This window comes from Pinus tabuliformis, chromosome 2_2, assembly GCF_031772625.1.
Source record: "Pinus tabuliformis cultivar Carrire ecotype Pingquan chromosome 2_2, CPIR1, whole genome shotgun sequence".
Taxonomy (NCBI): domain Eukaryota; kingdom Viridiplantae; phylum Streptophyta; class Pinopsida; order Pinales; family Pinaceae; genus Pinus; species Pinus tabuliformis.
Window position 1 is genome coordinate 638,411,045 of NC_142300.1, and position 10,112 is coordinate 638,421,156.

A 10,112-nucleotide genomic window follows, 5' to 3' on the forward strand; every position below is an offset into this window, starting at 1 on the left:
ATTAGGAGTTAATGTGAGTTTATGAAATGAAAAAAATGAAGGGGACAGTGATGATAAGTCTGTGAACTGATGATAGACATAAAGAGTGTGTAGAAGATGAAAACATGGCTTTTACACAAGAAATGTGGCTTCTTTTCATTTAAGAAAGCCAACGCTTACCTTAATGTTTCACAGAGATGAAATGGAATCAGGACTTGTTGGGCAGATCCACAGGTCCTTTGGGGAAATGTTAGTAAGAGGGTTCTCAGGGGGAATGAAGGGAAGTTAGACATGCTTCCAAAATTTTGCCATTAAAATGCTGCTTTTCTACCTCCGCCACTGATAAGATGAGTTTTCTTTGTCAAACCAAAACTGAAGATGATCTTTTCTGCAACCCCAGGCTACCTACCCAGCCTAATACATCTAGCATTTTTTGTTACTTCAGGAAGGGTGCAGTTAGACTTGCAAACCCTGATTTTTTTTTCTTTTAATCTGCCTTTCCTATCTAAAACTACCCTTATTTCTTCCAAGGGCCCAGATTAAGCTATTGGGCTCCTTCATTCTCTATATTCTAAAGCATTGGAAAATTTAACCCTAGGGAAACCAAGCTTAAGCTGTTTGGCTTTCTGTTAACTGAGAAATCATTCAAAAATGGAACTTTGGCAGCATGGAAAAGATGAACATTTTTGGAACTTCCATTGTTTAATCATGAAATATGAAACCTGTTGCAACAGGAGGCTAACACCTTAGTCTCGCAAAATATGAGTTCTTGATGGCTGCAGGGACTATTCTAGTTCATTCAATATCCCAGCAAGGACTGCAGGTGGACCCAAGCACAATAGCCATCATCCAAAGGGTCCCACCTCCACAAAAATAGAGAGATGCCAAAAGTTTTCTAGGTTTAGGTGGATACTATCGAAGGTTAATAAAATACTACTTCAAGTTAGCTTCTCCTTTATTTGGGTTGTTGGACAAAGACTCTGAATTTATATGGTCAAAAGGTTGTCAAGAGGACTTGGACACCCTAAAGGACAAGTTGACTACTGCACCTATTTTCCGAGGCCCAAATTGGGCCATTCCTTTTCATATACATGTTGATGCCTCACACAAAGCCATAGGAGTAGCTCTAGGCCAGATAGATGACAAATTGCCTTATGCCATTTACTTCATCAATAGGAATCTATTAAAGGCCAAACCAAACTACACAGTGACTGAAAAGGAGCTCCTAGTTATCGTGCATTCATTGAACAAATTTAGGCATTACATTATAGGTTATCAAACATTTGTACATACTAACCATGCTGCAATTAAATATTTAATGAATAAACCTGATGTGAATGCCCAGATTATTAGATGGTTACTTTTATTATAGCAGTTTGATCTAACTATTGTTGATAAGCCTGGCAAGGAAAATTTTGTTGCAAATTTTTTGTCCAGATTAACTTTTCCTGCAGGGGAGGAAGGAATGGTTGATGATCAGTTACCGGATGAACACTTATTCACCATTTCAGTTCTCTCTCCATGGTTTGCTGACATAGAAAAATACTTGGTGTCTACACAGTTCCCACCGAATTTTTCCTCCAAAGAGAAAAGCAAGATTGTCAGGAAGAGCACCCTATTCACTTGGATTGGGGGCAACCTCTTCAAATTAGGCTTGGATCAAATTCTGAGAAGATGTGTCAAGGAGAAGGAAGTCTTTGACATCCTTCTAACATGTCATGATGGGCCTTGTGGAGGTCATTTTGCAGCCAAGAGGACATCATTCAAGTTGTTACAAGTTGGTTATTATTGGCCCAATCTTCATCAGGATGTGAGAAGGTATACTAGTTAGTGTGATCGGTGCCAAATGATGGGGAAGCCTACTCCAAGGGATGAAATGCCTCTACAATCTCAAGTGATTTTCGAGCCATTTGACAAGTGGGGCATGGATTTCATTGGACTTATTGACCCTCCATCCAAGCAAAAGAAGAACATCATTGTGTGCACTGACTATTTGACCAAGTGGGTTGAAACGAAGGCAATCAAGGAAACAACAGAGGAGAAGGTGGTTGAGTTCTTAAGGGAAAATGTATTTTGCAAGTTTGGGTACCCTAGAGAACTGGTCACTGATCAAGGCAACCATTTTCCATCCAACATGATTGAAGACTTGTTAAGCCAACACAAGATCAAGCATAGAACCTCCACTCCCTATCACCCACAAGATAATGGGCAAGTGAAGGTGACCAATAAAGCGCTGGAGGGAATTTTGACTAAAGTGGTTAGTATCAGCATAAAATATTGGGCAGATAGATTATTTGAGGCCACCTGGGCCTACAATACCACCTGGAAGGCCACCACTGGATTCACCCACTGTGAGTTGTTATATGGGAAGAAGGCCCTGGTGTCCATTTAATTTGAGTAAAATACATTGAGGATGGAAGCCCAACTAGATATAGATCTTAGAAGTGCACAAAGAGAGAGATTACTCTAGTTGAATGGGTCAGATGAGTTTAGAATGCAGGCCCTCCTGCACACAAAGGTGACTCAAATTTAGAGGAAGATCTGGCATGACAAGAACATCAAGGACAAAAAATTTCGAGAAGGTGATTGGGCTTTGTTATATGATTCCAGATAATAAAGACTTTAAGGGCAAGTAAGGACTAGATGGTTAGGGCCTTATGTCATAGAGAGATGTCATGATAATGGTTTAGTACAGATTAGAACCATAGATGTAGAGGCGATTCCTTTACTTGTTAATGGGCAAAGATTGAAGGTTTACAAGAATCCATTGCCAAAGCAAGAGTTCATTGATGGTATCAGCAAAATAGTGATGGTGGTGGAGCAAGTCTCAGATCCTACCTCATCAAGTCACTCAAAAAAGAAAAGAAAAAAGGAAAAAAAAAAAAAAGAGAGAGAAAAATAAGGAGACTTAAGTGAAAACCTCCATGGGGCACATGAGCCCCACTGTTGGGTTGAAAACCTTTTGAGGCAACCTAATGGTGTCAAAAAAAAAAGGAGAGAAATAAGAATATCTCTGGGTGAAAACCACTTTTGAGGTGCCCAGGGAAAGCAACTAGGATGAAATCCTCTTGGAGGAAAACTAGTTGCTTTCAAAAAGAAAAAAGAAAAAAAAAAAAAAGAGAAAAGAAAACTTTAGAAATATTGTTTTTAGGTCAGCAAGAGGAGGATCAAAGCAACAACAGAGAATCAAAAGGGACCTATCCAACTCATGTTTTTATTTTTTATTCATTATCCTTCATCATTCCATCGTTCCCTCTATTTTTCCTCTCATTTACCTCAATTTGCAAGGGTTCTGTGTTTTCTACAGGATTCCCTGTAAACCTACAAGATTCCCTGATAACCTATAGGATGATCATGTAGGAAGCACAGTGGCTTGGGAATCCTAAAGGAAGTAACTCTAGAGAAAGGGAATGACCTGACCATGTCGAAAAAATAAATTTCTACTTCACTATCTCATCACCATACCTCTCTCCACCATAATCACCCCCGCATTCATCCAAAAAAAGTTAGTTTCAAAAAAATTAAATTACAGTTTTGAAAGAAAAAAAAAAGAGAAAAGAGGATGAAGACCAAGAGAAAAGGGACAACACCTGAAGGTTATTTTCTTGATTCACAAATACCTAGACCCCTTATCTACCCATGCCAACTATCACCATGCTCTAGCTATGGAAAATGACTAAATTTTTTTAGGTAGAAGCAGCTACAGGACATCCTGTAGTAGCCTATCCCACAAACAAAAATCACAGGTTGCAGTCAGCTTCAAGCATGGATATCTAGATGTAGAAGAAGCTCCTCTAGAGCCTAGCAATAGCATCAGGATCATAAACATCAACATCCAAGTACTTGCACATCAAAGAAAATCATCAGAGGAAAATTAAAAAAAGAGAGGAGAAAATCACATGCAACATACACACAACAAAGACTTCATTCTTCAACAAACAACATCAAGGCATCATTACCACAGGTAAGTATCTCAATTCCACTCTCTCGTTAGCATAATATGATCAAACATGTAAAATTTGTGAAAGAGTTGTTTTATAATCAAAAGTTGGCCAGTTAACTTGGCCACCTTCACTCAGTCCAGGAGGAGAAGGCAGTTAGTCCATACACACGTGGCAATAATCAAGTCAAGAAAAAGGAGAGATGAGGTCGAAAGTGGTTAAGCTATGGATGCCCGAAGTGGGAGTTGATTACGAGGTGAGGAGAATGATGATGTTGTAGTGGGACCAACGATCGAAAAATGGATACTCATACCTCAGTTGCCAGCACAAAACCCCACTTAAATCACCCATATTAGGAAATAAACGTTGATCCCCATGCATATAGGCATTCACATTCTCTAGGCTACACACTAGAAAACTTGCTATCGGCCCTCAAGCATTCTACAAGAAAGGTAGAATTCATTTTTTCTCCAGTGTGGGACCACCTACAGGATCCTATAGGAAATCCTACATGATCCTTCAGGAGATCCTACAGGATACAGTCTAGAACCTACAGGATTGGAAGTGGGCAGTTTTAAAAGGAAAAAATAGAGGTTGGCTTCATTAATCAGTGATAAGGAGGTAGGCTCTATACTTCCCCACATTTTCCAAGTGAAAAGAATATAGAAAAGTCTTCTAGTTTGTTGAAAAAGATTGCAATCTAGGGGTTTAGCTTTGTCTCACTTCTACAAGTATTGCAACACTCGAAGGAGTCAGGAGGATGGCAGAGGAGGGTTTCGTTCCTGAAGCCCTAGGCCCTAGGCCTAGGTAGAGCAGGCTTCCGCAGGCGACACGCAGGTACGACAAAGGCAGCGCTGGCGAAAGTACAGTACTCAGCGTGGTGGGAAGCCGATGGCGACAGCTAGGAAGGAAAAACCCATTTTCAAACGGCGGTTTGTTGATTTTGCTTTACCTGGTCACGGGGGCGGTTTCAATACTTTTAACCTTTCAGTAATTTTCGTGGAAGTTTTCACTGTTCTGGCCAGCTGCAACCCTAAGAGCATAAGCTGTAAGCGGTTTACCAAGCGACTGTCTCGGGCTGTGGTTGGTAGGCTATTTTCCCGGTCAAAACCAAAACAATGGTAAACTCGAGCGAAGCGTTGGATCTGGAACCCTCTCCGGAAGACCTGATAACCGTTTGGGGAAGGGAGTTTGCTGCACAGGCTCTGGGAGAGTCGTTTGGCAAGAAGAAAGAAGGGTCAGGAGTTGCTGTGGGCGTGGGGGATACAACCAGAGCCACAAGTTATGTCAAAGTTCTGTCGGAAGCAAGTTGGGACCTGTCGGGGTTGTTGGGAACTCCTGGGAAAGAAGCTGTAAAAGGCTCCACCTTTGACACGAAGCCATCATGGGAAGGCGAGGGCACTCATCCGCAGTCTGGTAAGTTACCATCCCCTTCAAAAATTTTCCCCCCATCTGGGGGTTTAGAAGATATTATAAACTCGGTTCAAAATGTCGGTGTCTGGAGACCTGTTGGGGGTATAAAATCCTCTGGAATCGAATCTGGGAAGAGTTCACAGCAGTGTGCGGTCAATAGGGACCTGTTCCCTAAAAATTTGGATCAGGGTTTTTTGGGGCCGAAAGTAGGGGAAGCGGCCAGAGAAGTCAGGCATATTTTGGGTGAAAGCCCCGGTTTGCCTCATGTTCGTGCCGGGGAAAGGAATAGTGGTAGTCCGATTGGAGGGCTTGTCGAGACCCAGACAAGTAATAGGATCGAGCATGCAGAAGGAGCGGATAATGGAGACCGAAGAAGGTATGAAGAACAATCTCAGGAGCCTAGAGACAAGTCCGAGACATCTGATGTTAGAAGATTAGGGGGGAAACGCAAGAAATCAAAACCTTTAAAGACAAGGGAGTTTGAAGAGGTGGTTCTGGGGATGGATATACAGGTTGAGGATGTTTTAGATGTGGATGGGGTCACGCTGGTGGGCAAAATTAGAGGTCAGCCTGTTTCAGGTGTAGCCTTTAGGCGTTGGGCGGAGAATCAGTGGGCGGGTTCGATGGCGGCCACCTTCAAATCAAATGCGCTGGTCAAGGGTTGGTTTATGGTAAAATTCGACTGTAAGGAGGCTATGGAGTGGGTCGAAGCCCAGAATTGGGCATATGGGAATAGGCTGGTTTTTTTCAAGAGATGGACGCCTCTGTTTGATGCTGAAACAGAAAGGATGGACGAATTTCCGGTTTGGGTAAGAATACCAAATCTTCCCCCATACCTCTGGGCGGACTCGGTCTTCAGGTCGATTGGGAATGTGTTGGGGACTTATCTGGATGCAGATAGATCCTACCTACAAACCTTTGAGAAAAGGGTGGCACGGATTCTGGTTAAACTCAATCCAAAGGAGGGCCTAGCAAAATCTATTCCTCTTCGTTATAAGGATTATAGAATTGAGCAGAAACTCGATTACGAACATCTCCCGTTTCGCTGTCACTGTTGCCACGAATATGGTCATTTGGCGCGTGATTGCCCACTGGGAAGACGAAGGAGGAGGTTTCAAAAGGTGACAGAGGGCTGGGAAGAGCCTATAGGGCAGGATGAGACTCAGGTAGAGGAGCCTGTGCGCGCGGGGACTCACGGGGAGGACCATTCTCATCAGACAGAGGCAGTTTTTTCCAAGGAGGAAGGAGAGCCGATGGATCTTGCAAACAATCAGCCGATGGAGGACACCACCATGGAGCCGAATGTTGAAACAAACTGCAATCAATCGGGTATGCCGTCCACAGCTTTAAAGCATTCCTCTATTATATCTGATTCTTGTATTGGGGGGCCTTCTGTTTTGAACACATGTAACGATGTGATGAAAAAAATTGATAACCTTTCTATTGAGTCAGTCTCCATAAATCTGGGTGGTGAGGCCTTTCCCCCTTTGAAGACTGGTGGTGAACCTAGCTCTGTATCACGGCCCTATAACCTGAGATCCTCTAGCAAAAAACCGATTGTCCCGAATGAGGTCATGGAACCGGTAGGAGGATTAGGGTTAGAAACTCCAAAATGCCACACAAAAAAGAGCAGAGGTAGAAAATCGAGATTACACATTACTCAGGAAAAAGCAATTTTTGATGTTGCTGATGGGAAACAGATGACAATCCCTGGGGCGCTTAGAGCAGCAAAACCCCCTGAGACAGTTATCAAATGATCTGCCTCTCTTGGAACTGTAGGGGTTTAGCTAGTAAACCTAAAAAACTAGCTCTAAAAGACCTTATTTCTCGCTGCAACCCTGATATTGTTTTCCTCCAGGAGACTTTAGGAAAGAGTATGGAAGTTGAAGCAGCTCTCTGCTCCCTTCTCCCGGGATGGGTTTTCATGGCTGCAGATGCCTCTGGTCACTCGGGAGGTATTGCTATGGGTTTCAAAAAAGGAAAATTGAAAGTGCTATCCTCATGGGGACTCCAAAATGTTCTGGGAATGGAGGTTGTATCATCAGAGTTTGATTTCCCTCTGACAATTGTAAATGTCTATGGACCATGTCAAGGAAGGGTAACGTTCTGGAATGAGTTTCTCTCCAAAAGTTTGGTACAGGACAAGAATCTCATCATTGGAGGAGACCTTAATTTTTCCATGGGAACTTCGGAAGCCTGGGGACCTCTTGCAAGGGAGGATCCTTTGACGGATTTCTTTACAAATGCTCTTTTGTCTCATCAGCTGATTGATGTAAACATCATAAAAGCTAAACCTGCTTGGAGAAACAGGAGGACTAGGGAGCATAGAATTGCTAAAAGGTTGGATAGGTTCCTCATCGGCGAGAGATTGGCATCTCTAGTTCCGTTATTCAGGCAGTGGGTAGGGGAAGGTGGAATTTCAGATCACTTCCCCATCCTCCTTGAGTTCTCAAAGCCCCCTCATAAGCCGGCCTCGCCTTTCAAATTCAATGCTCTCTGGCTCCAGGAGGAATCTTACATAAAGCTTTTCCATGAAACTTGGAGGCACCCGAGACCTGACCTTGAGGGGAGCAAAGCTGGGAGGTTCATGGAAAATTTAAAAAGGTTGAAGAAAGCAACCATTGTCTAGGCCTCTGAAAGGAGGAGGAAACAATCTGAAGATTTAGTAAGCATTGATGAAGCCTTGAGGGTTCTGGAAGAACCAGAGGCTGACGCCTATGCATCTTTGGAATCTAAAGAGAAAATTTTGGAGTTGGAAAAGAAGAGGGCGAAGATTTTATTGGATAAAGAAGAAGAGTGGAGGTTGAAAAGCAGAGCTATCTGGCTAAAAGCAGGGGATGAAAATACAAAATTTTTCCACAACTATGCAAAAGGGAGGAGGAATGCAAACACTATTTGGAAGCTGAGGGACTCGGAAGGTAGGGAGGCATCTTCGTTCGAAGATCTATCTGCTATGGGGAAAGATCACTTTCAGTCCCTCTTTGCTAATCCGGGGGATATTAATTTACCAGAAATCATCAGAACTGCTCAGGCCATTCCTCGTTTTGTGGAGGAGGAGGAGGCAGAAGACCTCTTTAGAGAGGTGACAAAAGAGGAGGTTGAGAGTGTTATAAAGTCCATGGCAAAAGACAAAAGTCCTGGACCTGATGGCTGGTCCATAGAACTTTTCACTCATTTCTTTGAATCCATTGGGGCAGAACTTTCTGAGGTGGTGGAGGAGTCTAGAATTAAAGGAGAAATATATGGGCCGTTCAATGCAACTTTCATTGCCCTCATTCCGAAAAAAGAGGATCCTGGCTCCTTTGAAGATTTCAGGCCTATCTCTCTATGCAATACCATCTACAAGATTATAGCAAAGATTATTGCGGTACGCCTGAAACCTATCCTATCCTGCTATATCTCAAAGGAACAATTTGGCTTCCTAAATGGGAGGCAGATCCATGAGGCTATTGGAGTAGCACAAGAAACAATACACAGTCTCAGGCAGGCAAATAAGAAGGGGGCAGTGCTTAAAATTGATCTAGCCAAAGCTTATGACAGGGTCAATTGGACATATCTCAAGATGCTTTTGATGCACCTTGGTTTTCAAGCAGGTTTCATTAGATGGATCATGGGATGCATCACAAATGTAAATTTTGCTGTTCTGATAAATGGAGTTGCTTCCCATTTCTTCAAGAGCCAAAGAGGACTTCGCTAAGGGTGCCCGCTTTCCCCTCTACTCTTCCTCCTTGCAGCAGAAGGTCTAAGTAGGCTTATCTCAAAGGCTAAAAGTTCAGGTTTGATCAAAGGTTTGGAAGTTGCTATTAACCTTTTCATCACCCATCTGCTTTTCGTTGATGACATTCTGTTGTTTACAAATGGGAATTTATCTGAAATATTAGAGCTAAAGTCTATACTTGATCTATTTCTAAAAGCAACAGGACTTAAAATAAATGACAGAAAGTCTCAGCTGATTTTTGAGGGTTTCAGTAGGCAAGAGGAGACAGCAATTGAGACTCAACTGCCCTTTGGAACATGTAATATGGAGCAGCCCTTTAAATACCTTGGGTTTTGGCTCAAGCCAACCTCCTACAGGAAGCAGGACTGGAATTGGTTAGTAGCAAAGATTGAACAAAAAATTGCCCATTGGAGTTTCAAATGGCTGTCGAGGGCTGGAAGACTCACTTTGGTGAATTCAGTACTGCAGGCTATACCAGTTTTCTGGGCAGCCTTGACATGGATACCCAAAGGAATCCTCCACAAAATAAAGCAGCTTTGCAGTAGATTTCTTTGGTCGGGGTCCAAGGAAGAGTCTGTTCTCCCATGGGTGGCATGGGACAAAATCGCAAGGCCAAAAGATTGGGGAGGTTGGGGGCTAAAAAATCTTGTAGATTTTAGCCAGGCTCTAGCTGCTAAATCAGGATGGAGAATCATAACAATGGAGAATCTTTGGACGAAGGTGGTAAAAAGGAAATACATTGATCCCATCCCGATTGAAGATTGGATAAGAAGGCCTAATAAGAAAGGGAGGAATTGCTCAGTCATTTGGAAAGCCACTTCGGAGGCTTTTAAGGTAATTGAACAAGGTTTGGCATGGAGAGTTGGGAATGGAGAAAGTCTGAGGATTGGCAGAGACCCTTGGGTAGGTTGCAGTGAAGATTTTTCCCTTTCCCCGGAACTGATTACTCATCTGGAGGGCATGGGTATAAAAAGTTTAAATCAGATAGCTAGTATGGAGCAGAATTCTATTTGGGGCCAGGCCTGGAAGACTGGAGAGGATATTGGTCTAAATGTCTTTTG